The sequence below is a fragment of the Capsicum annuum genome, chromosome 5 (assembly GCF_002878395.1).
Source record: "Capsicum annuum cultivar UCD-10X-F1 chromosome 5, UCD10Xv1.1, whole genome shotgun sequence".
Classification (NCBI taxonomy): Eukaryota; Viridiplantae; Streptophyta; class Magnoliopsida; order Solanales; family Solanaceae; genus Capsicum; species Capsicum annuum.
Window position 1 is genome coordinate 95947623 of NC_061115.1, and position 12322 is coordinate 95959944.

A 12322-nucleotide genomic window follows, 5' to 3' on the forward strand; every position below is an offset into this window, starting at 1 on the left:
TAAGCATATTTGAGTCAACAAGCATAGAAATGCTAAAATCATATTAGTACCCATAGCTCAATCGTGTATATATCCTAAAATAAATTACAAAACATCAAACTCATACCAAGCCATGAGTCAAGCTATAAATGCTGCGCAGACTAGACAAAGTACGTTGTCCCCAGTTGCGGAACATAACCTATGTCTGGAAAGAGTCCACCATGCCTTTTCCCCAAAATTCAAAGTGTTTTTTAAAATCTATTGGGGATTTTCTCCCTAACCACCAACTATCTCACTAATATTCTTCTCCATTCTTAGTGATAATACTTTCCATCCAACTAATATGCAACATCTTATAATAAGTACCCATTTGATTCTTTGTTATTTAATGTATTTCATCTATTTAGTAATCAATTTCAGTCGTATTCACTAGTGGTCAAAATTCAGGTCTATGCAAGATCCTTGAAATTATTCTTAGGGATATATTCACTTGAACTCCTCTAACAGTCAACAATGTAACTGGTTCACCACCTTTCAACAAGTTTCCATGTGGGTATTGCCTCTTTAGTCCTCCTTTGCGAGCCACTTAGAAATCCTGCACTAATGTTGGACTAAATTTTCTAGGAGTTGTCGTAATACACTGAAATTGATATTATTGAAAATGAGCCTCGAACTTAGGCATCTCAGACATTCCTGCCATAGTCAATATTCTTTCTAGATATATCCCCCTCTTAAGGTTACCTATGGTCCGGATTACCACCAACCCCTCATTGTATATTATATGTATCTAAATGTATCCCCACCATTCAACAATAGGCATCAGAGCATCTTCAATGGACAATGGCATTTTATATGGCAGTGGTGCTTGGACAACAATAGGAGTAGCATGTTAGTTAGTCCCAATCTCAGCTTCTTCATCATATGAGCTTGATTCTTCCTCACAGCATCATCACTATTCTCATTATCATCCCGATCATCATTATCATTATTGTTGTATTCAGAAGATGATGGTGAATTCTATGGGGAAATATTGGGATATTTCATTTTGGGATTTTTTTAGGAGGTGTGACCTCCTCTATAGTTTATTTCTTTCCCTAAGGTAGTTTTTCCTATGGATACACCTTCCCTTATACTGGATATTCTTCAAGGTCACCACTTGACTCGCCGGTGTCCTCGTTTTTCAACTGGTAATCATACTTTAGGGAAGGATTCTTATTGATGTTTTTCTTTTGTGTTTGATTTGATGTTGACTCACCCTTAAAATCCATGAGTGCCTAGCTGCATAAAACCTTTTAGTGAATTCTAAGAGGGGGAAATAAAAATAAAAAAGTTTGGTTTCAGTGTACATGTACTGGACTCTTTACGAAATAGGTATGAGTCGTAACCACTAGGTATGACTTATTTGAATAAATCATAATATAGATTGAGACCAAATAAGAAGTTATAAGTCAGATTACAATTCCTCCAAACAAGTCATGAGTTTGGGCTATGACTTGTTACCAGTACTCATATGCTCACTAGAATAAGTTTCTTATTATACATAAGCTTCCCAATTATTTCGTCCCCTCACAATGAGTTATAAGGATTGATTACCGCTCGTTCACTTGAGTCATAGTAATATGAGAACCTACACTTCCAATCCTCTATATTATCAGTGGTTACAAGTCTTGTAATGACTCGTTGTCATTACGAGTTGTTAGGAACCCGTATCTAGTGTAAAATGGGGGTTTAGATGTAGTTTATTCTAAAATTCAATCCTATAATAAAATTTTAATATACATCAATATCACCACTCCATATATCTATTCTTCAGTAATGTTGTAACACATGACGTCAATTTTTACTACCATTTCCATAGAACTTTGTAAAATTCTCAAGAATCTGACTTGGCTCATAGTCACACATACTTGAATCAAGAATTACAAATACTCATAAATTATTTTAGGACCCAATAATAGAATATACACTTTTAAGCAAAAAACACGGACGTATTTGGTTGCAAATTGTGTTTTTTGGCTTCAGTGAAATTTTGACCTACTCTTGAGATTTTTGTCTTTTAGGAGATTAGCTAGGTTGATCTTGATCCTAGAGATGAAAATAGAATTGTTTTTGTGTGGTGATGACCTATTGAAAGAAGGAAGAGAGTCTTTTGTATTTGAAATGGATTGGCTTCCAATAATTTGGAACCCTATTGTTTTAGAAATGCTATTTAGGCTGGGTTGACCCATGAGACATAAAAGATCGGGGTTTGTTACAAGTCTTGAGTATGACTTATAATCACAGATTACGTATCTTAGACTCCTTCCATATAGACTTGGAACCTTTCCTAGGTCCTTAGTCATTACGACTCAAGGTTAAGAGTCATAGTCAGTTACTACAGCTTTTTTTGAGAGTCGTACTGACTCCAAAGACTAATTACATTAAATTGATCTTTATTCCTAGTCTTCATGACTCCTACTCATGAGTCGTATTATTTGATTATGACTACTAAAGAGGCCTGTATGGCCTGATATCTAAAATTTTCTAGTTGAGTCCTGCAATCTTCAGTCCTTCACACTTAAGACACAAGTTATCCTATAATTTAATTATTAAAAAACATGGATTGCCTCGCATGCAAGGGTTGATTTAATGTCGTAGCATGATATGGGTAAGTTGGATTCTTAGACTTCACCAACTAGCCCTATGGGTTTCGTCCAATAAATCGCTTGATTAAATGTCGCAGAATGACTTAGTTTCCTTGGTTAATCAGACTCACCAAGTCTCAAATTCTCAATTAGCTTAACTTCTTATGTGTTACCCATATAGCACTTTACCTTTTGGCAATTTACTTTGAAATGGTCTTCACCTTCACATTTTAATCCTAAAGAATCATATGGAAACACTCTCACCATAGTAAATAGCCCATAATATCTACACTTAAACTTTACTGGAAATATGCAGTGTCTCAAATTATTAAACAATACCTGGTAACCTAGTTCAAACACAATTTTCTTTATTTTTCAATCATGATGAAACTTCATCTTCGCCTTGAATAGCTCAGAACTGTCTTAAGCCTGGAGTCAAAACTCATTCAACTCATTTACCTTACTAATTTTTGCCTTTCCTGCATCATACCACTTGATGTTCAACTTCTTCAATGCGCACAGTGCTTTGTGCCCAAGTTTAACAAAAAGTCAAATGCCTAACCATACACCAACAGGCACAGGGAAGAACCTATGAGAGTCTTGAAAGCTATTTGGTAGGCCCATAATGCATCATCAAAATTTCTTTACCAATCATTCCTATTAGCATTAATAGTCTTCAAAAAAATAAAATTTATCTCTTTGTTGACCACTTTATTATATCCACTAATTTAAGGGAGATAAGGTGTTGCCACCTTTTTCTTTACACCATACTTCTCAAACAAATTTTTGAACAGGTAATTGCAGAAATGTTACCCATATCACTAATGATTGGGCGTGGCATGCCAAATCAAGAATAGATATATTTCTTTAAGAAAGTGGTGATACTTCTACCTTTATTATTGGGGAGCACAGTTATTTACAACCATTTAGATATATAATAGACCATCACCATAATGTACTTCATGCCAAAATCGATCACAAATAAGCCCATAAAGTAGATCCCTCATACATCAAAGAACTCTAACTCCAAAATAGGCGTCATGGGGAGTTTATGACATTTAGAGATATTGTCTTAATGCTAGCATTGGTACACACTGAAGAAAAGTCATGAATATCCTTGTATATCATAGGACTGTAGTACCCATATTGCAAGATCGGGTGGGTTGTGTTGGTTCCTCCATGATGACCCCCTAATTAAGAAAGCATGACAACCTTAAGAATGCTCATTATCCCCACTTCAGTGGATGCATCTACCAATAACCCCATGCACACAAATTCTAAATAGATATAGTTAATCCCGAAAAAACTTCCTTACCTCATGTAAAAATCTCTTTGTCTAGCGGAAGGACAAATGTTCTAAAATAAGATCATTAGCCAGGTAATTTGTGCAGTCAGCAAATAAGGGAATTAGGTCTTGTAATGCTACAAAAATCTGCTCATCTGGAAAAGTATTATCGATTTCAAGCTCATTCCCTACTTTCTGCATTGCTTCATCCTTGATTTAGGATAAATGATCAACAACTTGATTCTTTGTAACCTTTTAATCTTTCATCGTAAAATCAAACACTTGCAGCAACAAAAGCCAATAGATTAATCTAGGCATTGCATCATTCTTTTCTATCAAGTATCTCAAGGCTACATGATTTGTATGCCTAACAACCTTAGTGTCAATCAGATTACGTCAAAATTTCTTAAAGGCAAAAACCAATGCTAGTACTTCGTCTTCCATCATAGTATAATTTTCTGAGTAGTGTTTCATGCCTTTCTAACATAATAGATAATGTGCAGAATCTTTTCTTGACTTTGGACGAAGACAACACCTAGGGCCACACCACTTGAACCACACATGATCTCAAATGGCAAGGACCTGTTAGGAGACACAATGATAGAAGTAGACACCAGCTGCTACTTTAAGCACTCAAAAGCTTTTAGACATGCCTCATCAAACTCAAACTTCACCTCTTTCTCAAGAAGTTTCCCTAAAATATTTGCAATCTTTGACAATTCCTTTATGAATATCCTGTAGAAACCTACATAGCCCAGAAAATTTCAAATTCCCTTAACTAAAATTGGCGGTGGCATCTTCTCAATAACTTTAATTTTCTATTTGTCAACCTCTATGCCTCTTTTTGGGATATTCTACCCAAGGACAATTCTTTTTTTCAAAATAAAGTGGAACTTCTCCCAGTTAAGCACCTAGTTGAATTTCTTACAACGGTAGAGAGCATTGGCTATGTGTACCAAACAATCTTCACAAGAATCATTAACTACAAAAAAGTCATCAATAAATACTTTGATGGTATTTTCTACCATGTAAGAGAAAATAGACATCATGCATATCTGAAATGTCACTGGAGAATTGCACAACCCAAATGGCATTCTCTTGAATACAAATGTCCCATATAGGTAGGTAAAGTTTGTGTTCTCCCAATCTTAAGGAGAAATAGTTATTTGATTGTACCGTTAATAGCCATCCAGAAAATAATATAAACCCCTTCCCATAATTCTATCCAATATCTGATCCATGAAAGGAATTAGGAAGTGGCACTTTTAGTTATATATGTTCTACTTTCTATAGTCCTTGCAAACTCTCCAGTCTGTGACTGGTCTCATTGGCACTAGCTCATTCTTCTCATTCAGCACTATTGTAATGTCGCCTTTCTTCAGGATGCATAGAACAGGACTGGCCTACTTATTATCTACAATGTGATGAACGACACCAACATAAAACTACTTAATGATCTATCTTTTCACCACATCCTGCATAGATGGATTCAGTTGTCGTTATATAGTCCAGTTCATCTTAGATTAGGTGAGAGCTTATTCCTAGTTGAATACCCATAATATCTGCAATAGTACATCCTTTAGCTCGTATGAACTTTTACAATATGGATAATAATGCCTCTACCTTAGTCTCCTCAAATTAGCAGCAATAATTACTGGTAATGTATTTTTGGCCCCCAGGAAAGCATATCACAAATGGAACGGGAGTTCTTTCAAGTCCAATACTGGTGGTTATTCAAATGATGAAAGATCAGCAAGAGTGGTTCTATTCTTCACATCCATATCAAACTTCATTGGAGCGTAAATGTTTGAACCTATCCCATACAGAGAACTAACTATAACATCGTACTCTTTAATTCCATTACTATAAAAATTCATAATCACTTCTGTTAATGCTTCATTACCAAGCCTCTCTTTAATTGGAACAATCACTAGATTAACTTTGTCATTAATAGTGTCTATCATAGACACAACTTTCATATTATCCAATTGTCACATTAACTGACGTACATTAAAGATTACCTATTTATCATTAAGTTTGAACCTCATCTTTCCCAACTCCATATCAACCAAATGTCCTACCCATAACTAGGAAGGTTTTTCCCAACATGATAGGGACTTAGAAGTCTACTTCACCATCAAGTATCACAAAATCTTCTAGAAAGATAAAAGATGCCACCTTTACTAACACATCACATAGAATATTAACAGACTTTTTAACTGTTAAGTCAGCTATCAACAATCTCATTGATTTTTTTAGGTGTTCCTAACCACAGTTTCTTAAAAACAACTAGTGGCATGAGATTAATATTTTCTCCTATACCATATAATGCTCGAGCAAAGTTTAAAGACTGAATAGTAAATGGAATGGTGAATGCTCCAGGGTTCTCCTTCTTCTCTACTAATGATCTAGAGACAATAGCAGTATAGTAGTAAATATTATCCACAGGCTCATAGCCCATGATCCGCTTTCTAGTGACTAGATATTTCATGAATTCCACATAGCCTGGAATATGCTCTAATTTCTCAACAAAAGGATTTTTTACAAACGACTCCTTCAACATAAAAAAAACATTTGATATTAACCATTTTACTACTTCCTTTTAAATCTCTAAGGATAGGGTAGTCAAGGTCTTAGAATGTTTTTTGGAATATACTTATCAACATTACCCTTACCTTTGTCTTTCATACTACTATCCACAACATCTAACGATTTTTCTGCTTCTACATCTTGTATTTCCTCATTAGCGACAGGATCAACATCATTTTTTGACTCATTCATAGTGGGCACGAGTGGGTCCATGGTTGTTTTAATACTTCTGGTGGTAATGCCATGGAAATAATTATCATTCTTTGTGTTTGTGTTTTATTGCTGGGAAGAGTACCAGGATGCCTTTGATTTAATATGGCTTATATTTGGGTGAACTTCTGCTCTAATTATTTGATCACAGTAGCATAGAACTTAACTTTTTGATTCAACCCTGATTATCTACCTTAATCTCCTTAAGAAAACTCTCTTGACTTTCTTGTCCTTTTACTAATTTCAAAAACATTGCTTCAATTCTAGATTCAGTATCTTGGATACCCGTTGGAATATATCTATTGCTCTTCTCTTAATAGTCATCCTTGTCCCTCCAACCACCATCTTATTCTTTTCTCCTGTATTGATATCTATCACCATAATTGTTCCGACGATAGTTTCCTTACCCGTTGGCTCAGAAACCCTCCACTTCGCAATCCAAATAATTTGCTTTCTCATATGTATCAGACTTATAAGCTTTGGAAATAGATCTCTAAGCCCCCACAACATTCACTTTGTCAGCTATTATAACAACAAATTATTTTAAATACGGCCCAAGATCTATTTTGAGCTATGTAACTTTATGTGATGCCGTATCATCACTAGCTCTGTAGTCACTTGCAGCTCTAGTAACATATTTGTTGACTCCTCTATCAGCCTTCCGAGTGTTCCATCCTTGTCTAGTGACAACGATATTATCTAGCATCTCATGGGCTAGCTCGCAACGTAGATACATAAATGCACCTCTAGATATTGGTTCTTTCATTGTTCTAGAGCAAACATTAATTAATCCTATAGAATTTATCCAACAGGTTTAATCCTGTAATCCTATAATGGGGTACCATACTCAACTTCTTTTTTAACAAAAATCATGCTTCATACATATACTCTGCAGTTCATTGCTGGAGATTATATATCTTATCTTTTAATTGGAGCATCCTAGTAGGAAGGAAAAATTGATCCTAAATCTATGTGCAAAAATCATTCCTAATCGTGATTAAACCTTTTAGAAGTTCTCCCATCTATAATGATGCTTCACCTTTCAGTGAAAAGGGAATAATCATAACCTTAATGCTTCCTTATCCACCCCACGGATGGTATATGAAGTGCATTTCTTGGTAAAATTTTCTAGATGAATGTTTGCACCATCTGTTGCTACCCCCGAGAATACACCCTTTAGATTTAGTAACTAGACCATTACACTGGTAATATCAAACTCAAAATTAGGGGGTAAAGTAGGGGGAATAATGGCTTCAGTCTTAAGAGGTTCAACATACCCCATGTCTTCATCTTAATCATATGGTAGTACTTACTAATTTGTCGGGACTACTCTAGCTTTGCGACTATGACCTATATCACGATTTGAATTGAGTAGTGCTCCATGATCTTTTACCAATCATGGAAAAGCAAGATGTTCCTGTTGAGCCAATTGGGCCTTCTCACCTACTCCTCTGTCTTTACCTTCCTCTACTAAAACATTGCTTCGTTTTTCTATTAATAATAATTTGTGGAATAACATATGGAGGAGGAGGTACATTATTAGGATATTAGATACCAACATGAACACTATCACAAACTTGATCTGACATTCTTCGTGTTGTTTGTAAAATTATTTTTTGTTTAGGATCAATTGGTAGAAAGCGATTGCCTTGACTCCTAGTGTTAGGCATACACCGGCATATACCCAACTAAAAACAAAGAATAAAAAACTTTCAAACATTAGCAACTTCAATCAATAATTTATACAATAACTCTAGCAACGTCGCTAAAATTTGATGCGGCCCAAAACGAACATCTAAAGAAGTTTGTTGTAGTTGATGCCAAATACTGTAACCCAACTCAGGTTGGGGTCAAACCCATAGGGAATATGTCAAATAGTAACTCAAACTTGCCAAAATCTATGAGCAGTGTGGAAAAGTAAATGATTGAAATTAGAAGTCAATAGTAATAAGTGGATGAACTTGAATGCTTGAATTTGTAAACAATAGAAGATGAACACTAGGATTATTTTCCACCAAGCTTCACAACTATGTGAGATACTCGTGTTCAATCAACCTAGCCTCCTCTTCTACATGCAAAGTTTACAAGCTATGTATAATCAGCTATCTTGTGAACACATTGATAGATCTCACCCTTTACCTTGTGAGTCTCAGGGTGTCGCCTTACTGTCCCTTATCTATATCCTTAGTAAAACTCTAACCTTTTGAGTCTCAAGTTAATTAGATGAGAGTTGATAGCCTCAGATTATTGTTGTAACCTTATTTTCCCAATCTTAATATCCCTTCTGAGGACGTTCTCCAATACCCATAATTCCCAAAACTATGTTGTATCTTGGGTCAAATCAATATAAAAAAGATTGAAATAATGCAACTACAACAAAATTGATAAATCTCTGACTTTTCTTACGTAGCTAATTCTCTAGGGTTCCCTTAACCCTAGTCAAGGAATTTTGCTGCTCATGTTTATGTTAAAATCCATTATAGTCAATAAACAACACATGTAACTTATTGTACATTGTTGAAATAGTAAAATCAAAAATCTCCAATTAAAGCCGAAAACCCAAAATCTCAAGAACAAAATCTCATTGATCAAAGTATGCTAAAAGTATCAAAAGTAATGTAAAAATGCATAACCTAATACAGGAATAACCCTAAGGTATTTATACTAACTCAAAATAATAAATAATTTCTGATAAAAATGGTATGGGAAATTAAGTCAACAATTATTATAACTCGTAAGGTTCTCCTTATGAGTTGTATGCTGCTAGTAGTAGGCATTTTAGTGAACTTTCATCTTCAGGGCTTCAAGATTCTGTAGTCATTATGATTCCTCACCATGAGTTGTAGTCAGTCCTTATGACTCGTGGTCTTTTCTCATTATCACTGAAGACTCACACTATAGAAACTTGCACACCGGTCTCATTACAACTGCTCACTATGAGTTGTAGTCAGTACTTACATCTCGTGGTCTTCTATGACTTACATTCAGGATCTTAGCTATGCTCACTATTGTCATTATGGCTGCACAACATGACTTATAGACATTCCATAAAAGTTATGGTCACGATTTACTTGGCTCCTTCTTTCAACTTACTGACACTGTTCTTTGTAAAAGTTGGGATATAAGTTGTATAGTGATATAATGACACATAGCCTAACGAATAGTCGACTTCTCTAAGATTTGTTTTACCTATTTCAATTCAATCCACCTGTAAACTATTTTCCCTTAAATCATGCAACAAGCATATCATATCAAACAAGATAACCTAAGGGCATGCAAAAATTCCTTATTTTAAGAATTGAATATACCGCTAAATCTCGATATATCAAATACCTTGAGGGTGACCAGTGTGTGGTTCGTTTTTGTACTTATATCAGGATTGAAATTTACTGTCCCATATATCATCACAGATGAAATAAAAGATAGGGTGCTATAGTACAACATCACTTTGTCCCTTTCCCTGTCTCATTGTACAATTGTTGTGGAACTTACGTGTTCCTACTATTAATGTTGTAGAAAAATTCATCAACACAACGAGGTATTCAGATATGGCCTTGATTAAATATTTGAGAAACCCAGTTTCTTAATCTCATGCTATTGAGATTCATGACATAGCTAGAGTACCTCAGCTACTGTGATCCTAGAGTCTGAAGTTGGTGTAACTTTCTTCTCATCACAACTAACCACAACACTATTAGGTGCGTACATAGAGGCTCCAGTCAGTTACATTTTTATATCTATTACTCAGCTTGCTCAGATTCTAAGGACATGGGTGCTACAAGATGCACAGAATTTAGAAGTTTGAGTTGGGGTCAAACCCTATATGGCTAAGACGATTAAAGATGTGGTGCGGGTAGTTTAAACCCTCTTTAAAAGATTTAAGAGTTGGATCATAGCCTAGGTTAATACTATCCAAGATCCAAGCTTAGGATCCCTTACTGCTAATACAAACTCCTTGAAAGAAGCAGTCCAAATTCTAACTGAGAGTACCTTGCCAGTTGCACCTTTTCCAGCTCAATTTATGCATTCACTAATAGATTTTTTGGTGGACGTAAACTCTAAGGTCCTAGACTTCTATACTAGAACCTCAAAGGTTAAGTGTGATTATACAAATTCAATGAAGACTGGTGAGAATTTACAACATCAAATAAAGAGGCCTCGGGAAGAAGGGTGAGCGAAGAATAAGGAAAAGAGTGGAAAAAAGAAGAGAAAAACAGTGAGGGGTGATGCACAGAGTATCCATATTTTTGAGAAATTGCTTGCATTGGAAACCATTGGCGCCCATAGCTGAGAGTACCATAGCCAAAATCGAGACAACTGAAGGAGAAAATAATAGAGTGGTTCTATCTCAGACCCTGACTGATTAGAGTACAATAGACTTCTAGAATTCCACATGTATATCCTTTTTCTCAATTTTGTTTTCCATGGTTTGGGGAAATGGGTACATTACATAATTTATAATTTGGGGTGGGCAGTATACAATAACTAAAGGTTTTTGTTAGCTTGTATTTTTTGTTCATTGCGCTAACATATTTTGAACTGACGTATCTACGTATTTCTATTGGATTTTTATATATTTATAATGTTTTGTGTGTAATATAGAGTAAACTCAGATAACTTGATGTAGTCAAAATAAAATAATCATACAACATTGAATTAAAATGATAACCAATCCTTTACTACAAATTTTCATATTCAATCCTTTATGCACCCCTACATTAGCCACCCTTAGCTTAGGCTATTTTCTTTAATCGAGGTACATATTGTCCAAGGAGGGACCAAGGCCAAATCATGTCCTCTATATAGTTAGGAAGGTAAGCCTAGTAAACCAAATTAAAGGTCTAATTAGGCTCAAATTTTGTGTTCAAGGGATTAACATGTTCATTTGGAAAGCTTTTTAGGATATAGTGGACTATTTCAATAATGGCCTATGATACTTTTAGAAAATTCTATCCTACATCTTTTACTAAGACTAATCATGCTAGTTCTAGACCGCACACACATGCTGACTAGGCACATCCTCATACATCCTTTCGCTTAGGGCTATTATTATAGTTACTTCCTACTCGGTTTATGCATAGTCAGTCCAAGTTAGCACACTACTAAAAATGTTATGTTTAAATGCTTACAATAGTTAGAGTTCCAATAAGCACACAACATAACACAAAACACAAAAAGTTTTGGAGAAGTATCATTTTTAAAACAAAGTTGCATGCTTCTTATTTTTTGACAACACTATGTTATCTCAGTTTACTCTAAGTTACACTTAGAACATCAAAAACACATAAAAATGAGATAGAAAGATCTAAACATATAGGTTCTAACTATACTAGCACAACCAAGGGAAAAAAAACAAGGCAATAAAACTACTCGATGTGGTATGTCCTTATAATGGAAAATAAAAAATGAAATAAATGACATACCAAATCACACTAGATCCTATGTTCGTGGTTTCACTTGTCTCATCCTTTGAAATTTCACTTTTCAGCACCTTTGTTTTTCTAAGCCTATTTATCCTGTAATAATGCTAAAAATCCAATCATATCCTTAGAAAAACACCCTTGCACTTGAAAATGTTCATCATTTAAAGAATCTCAAGTGCAATAAATTCACAGTGCATCAAACCATATGAAAT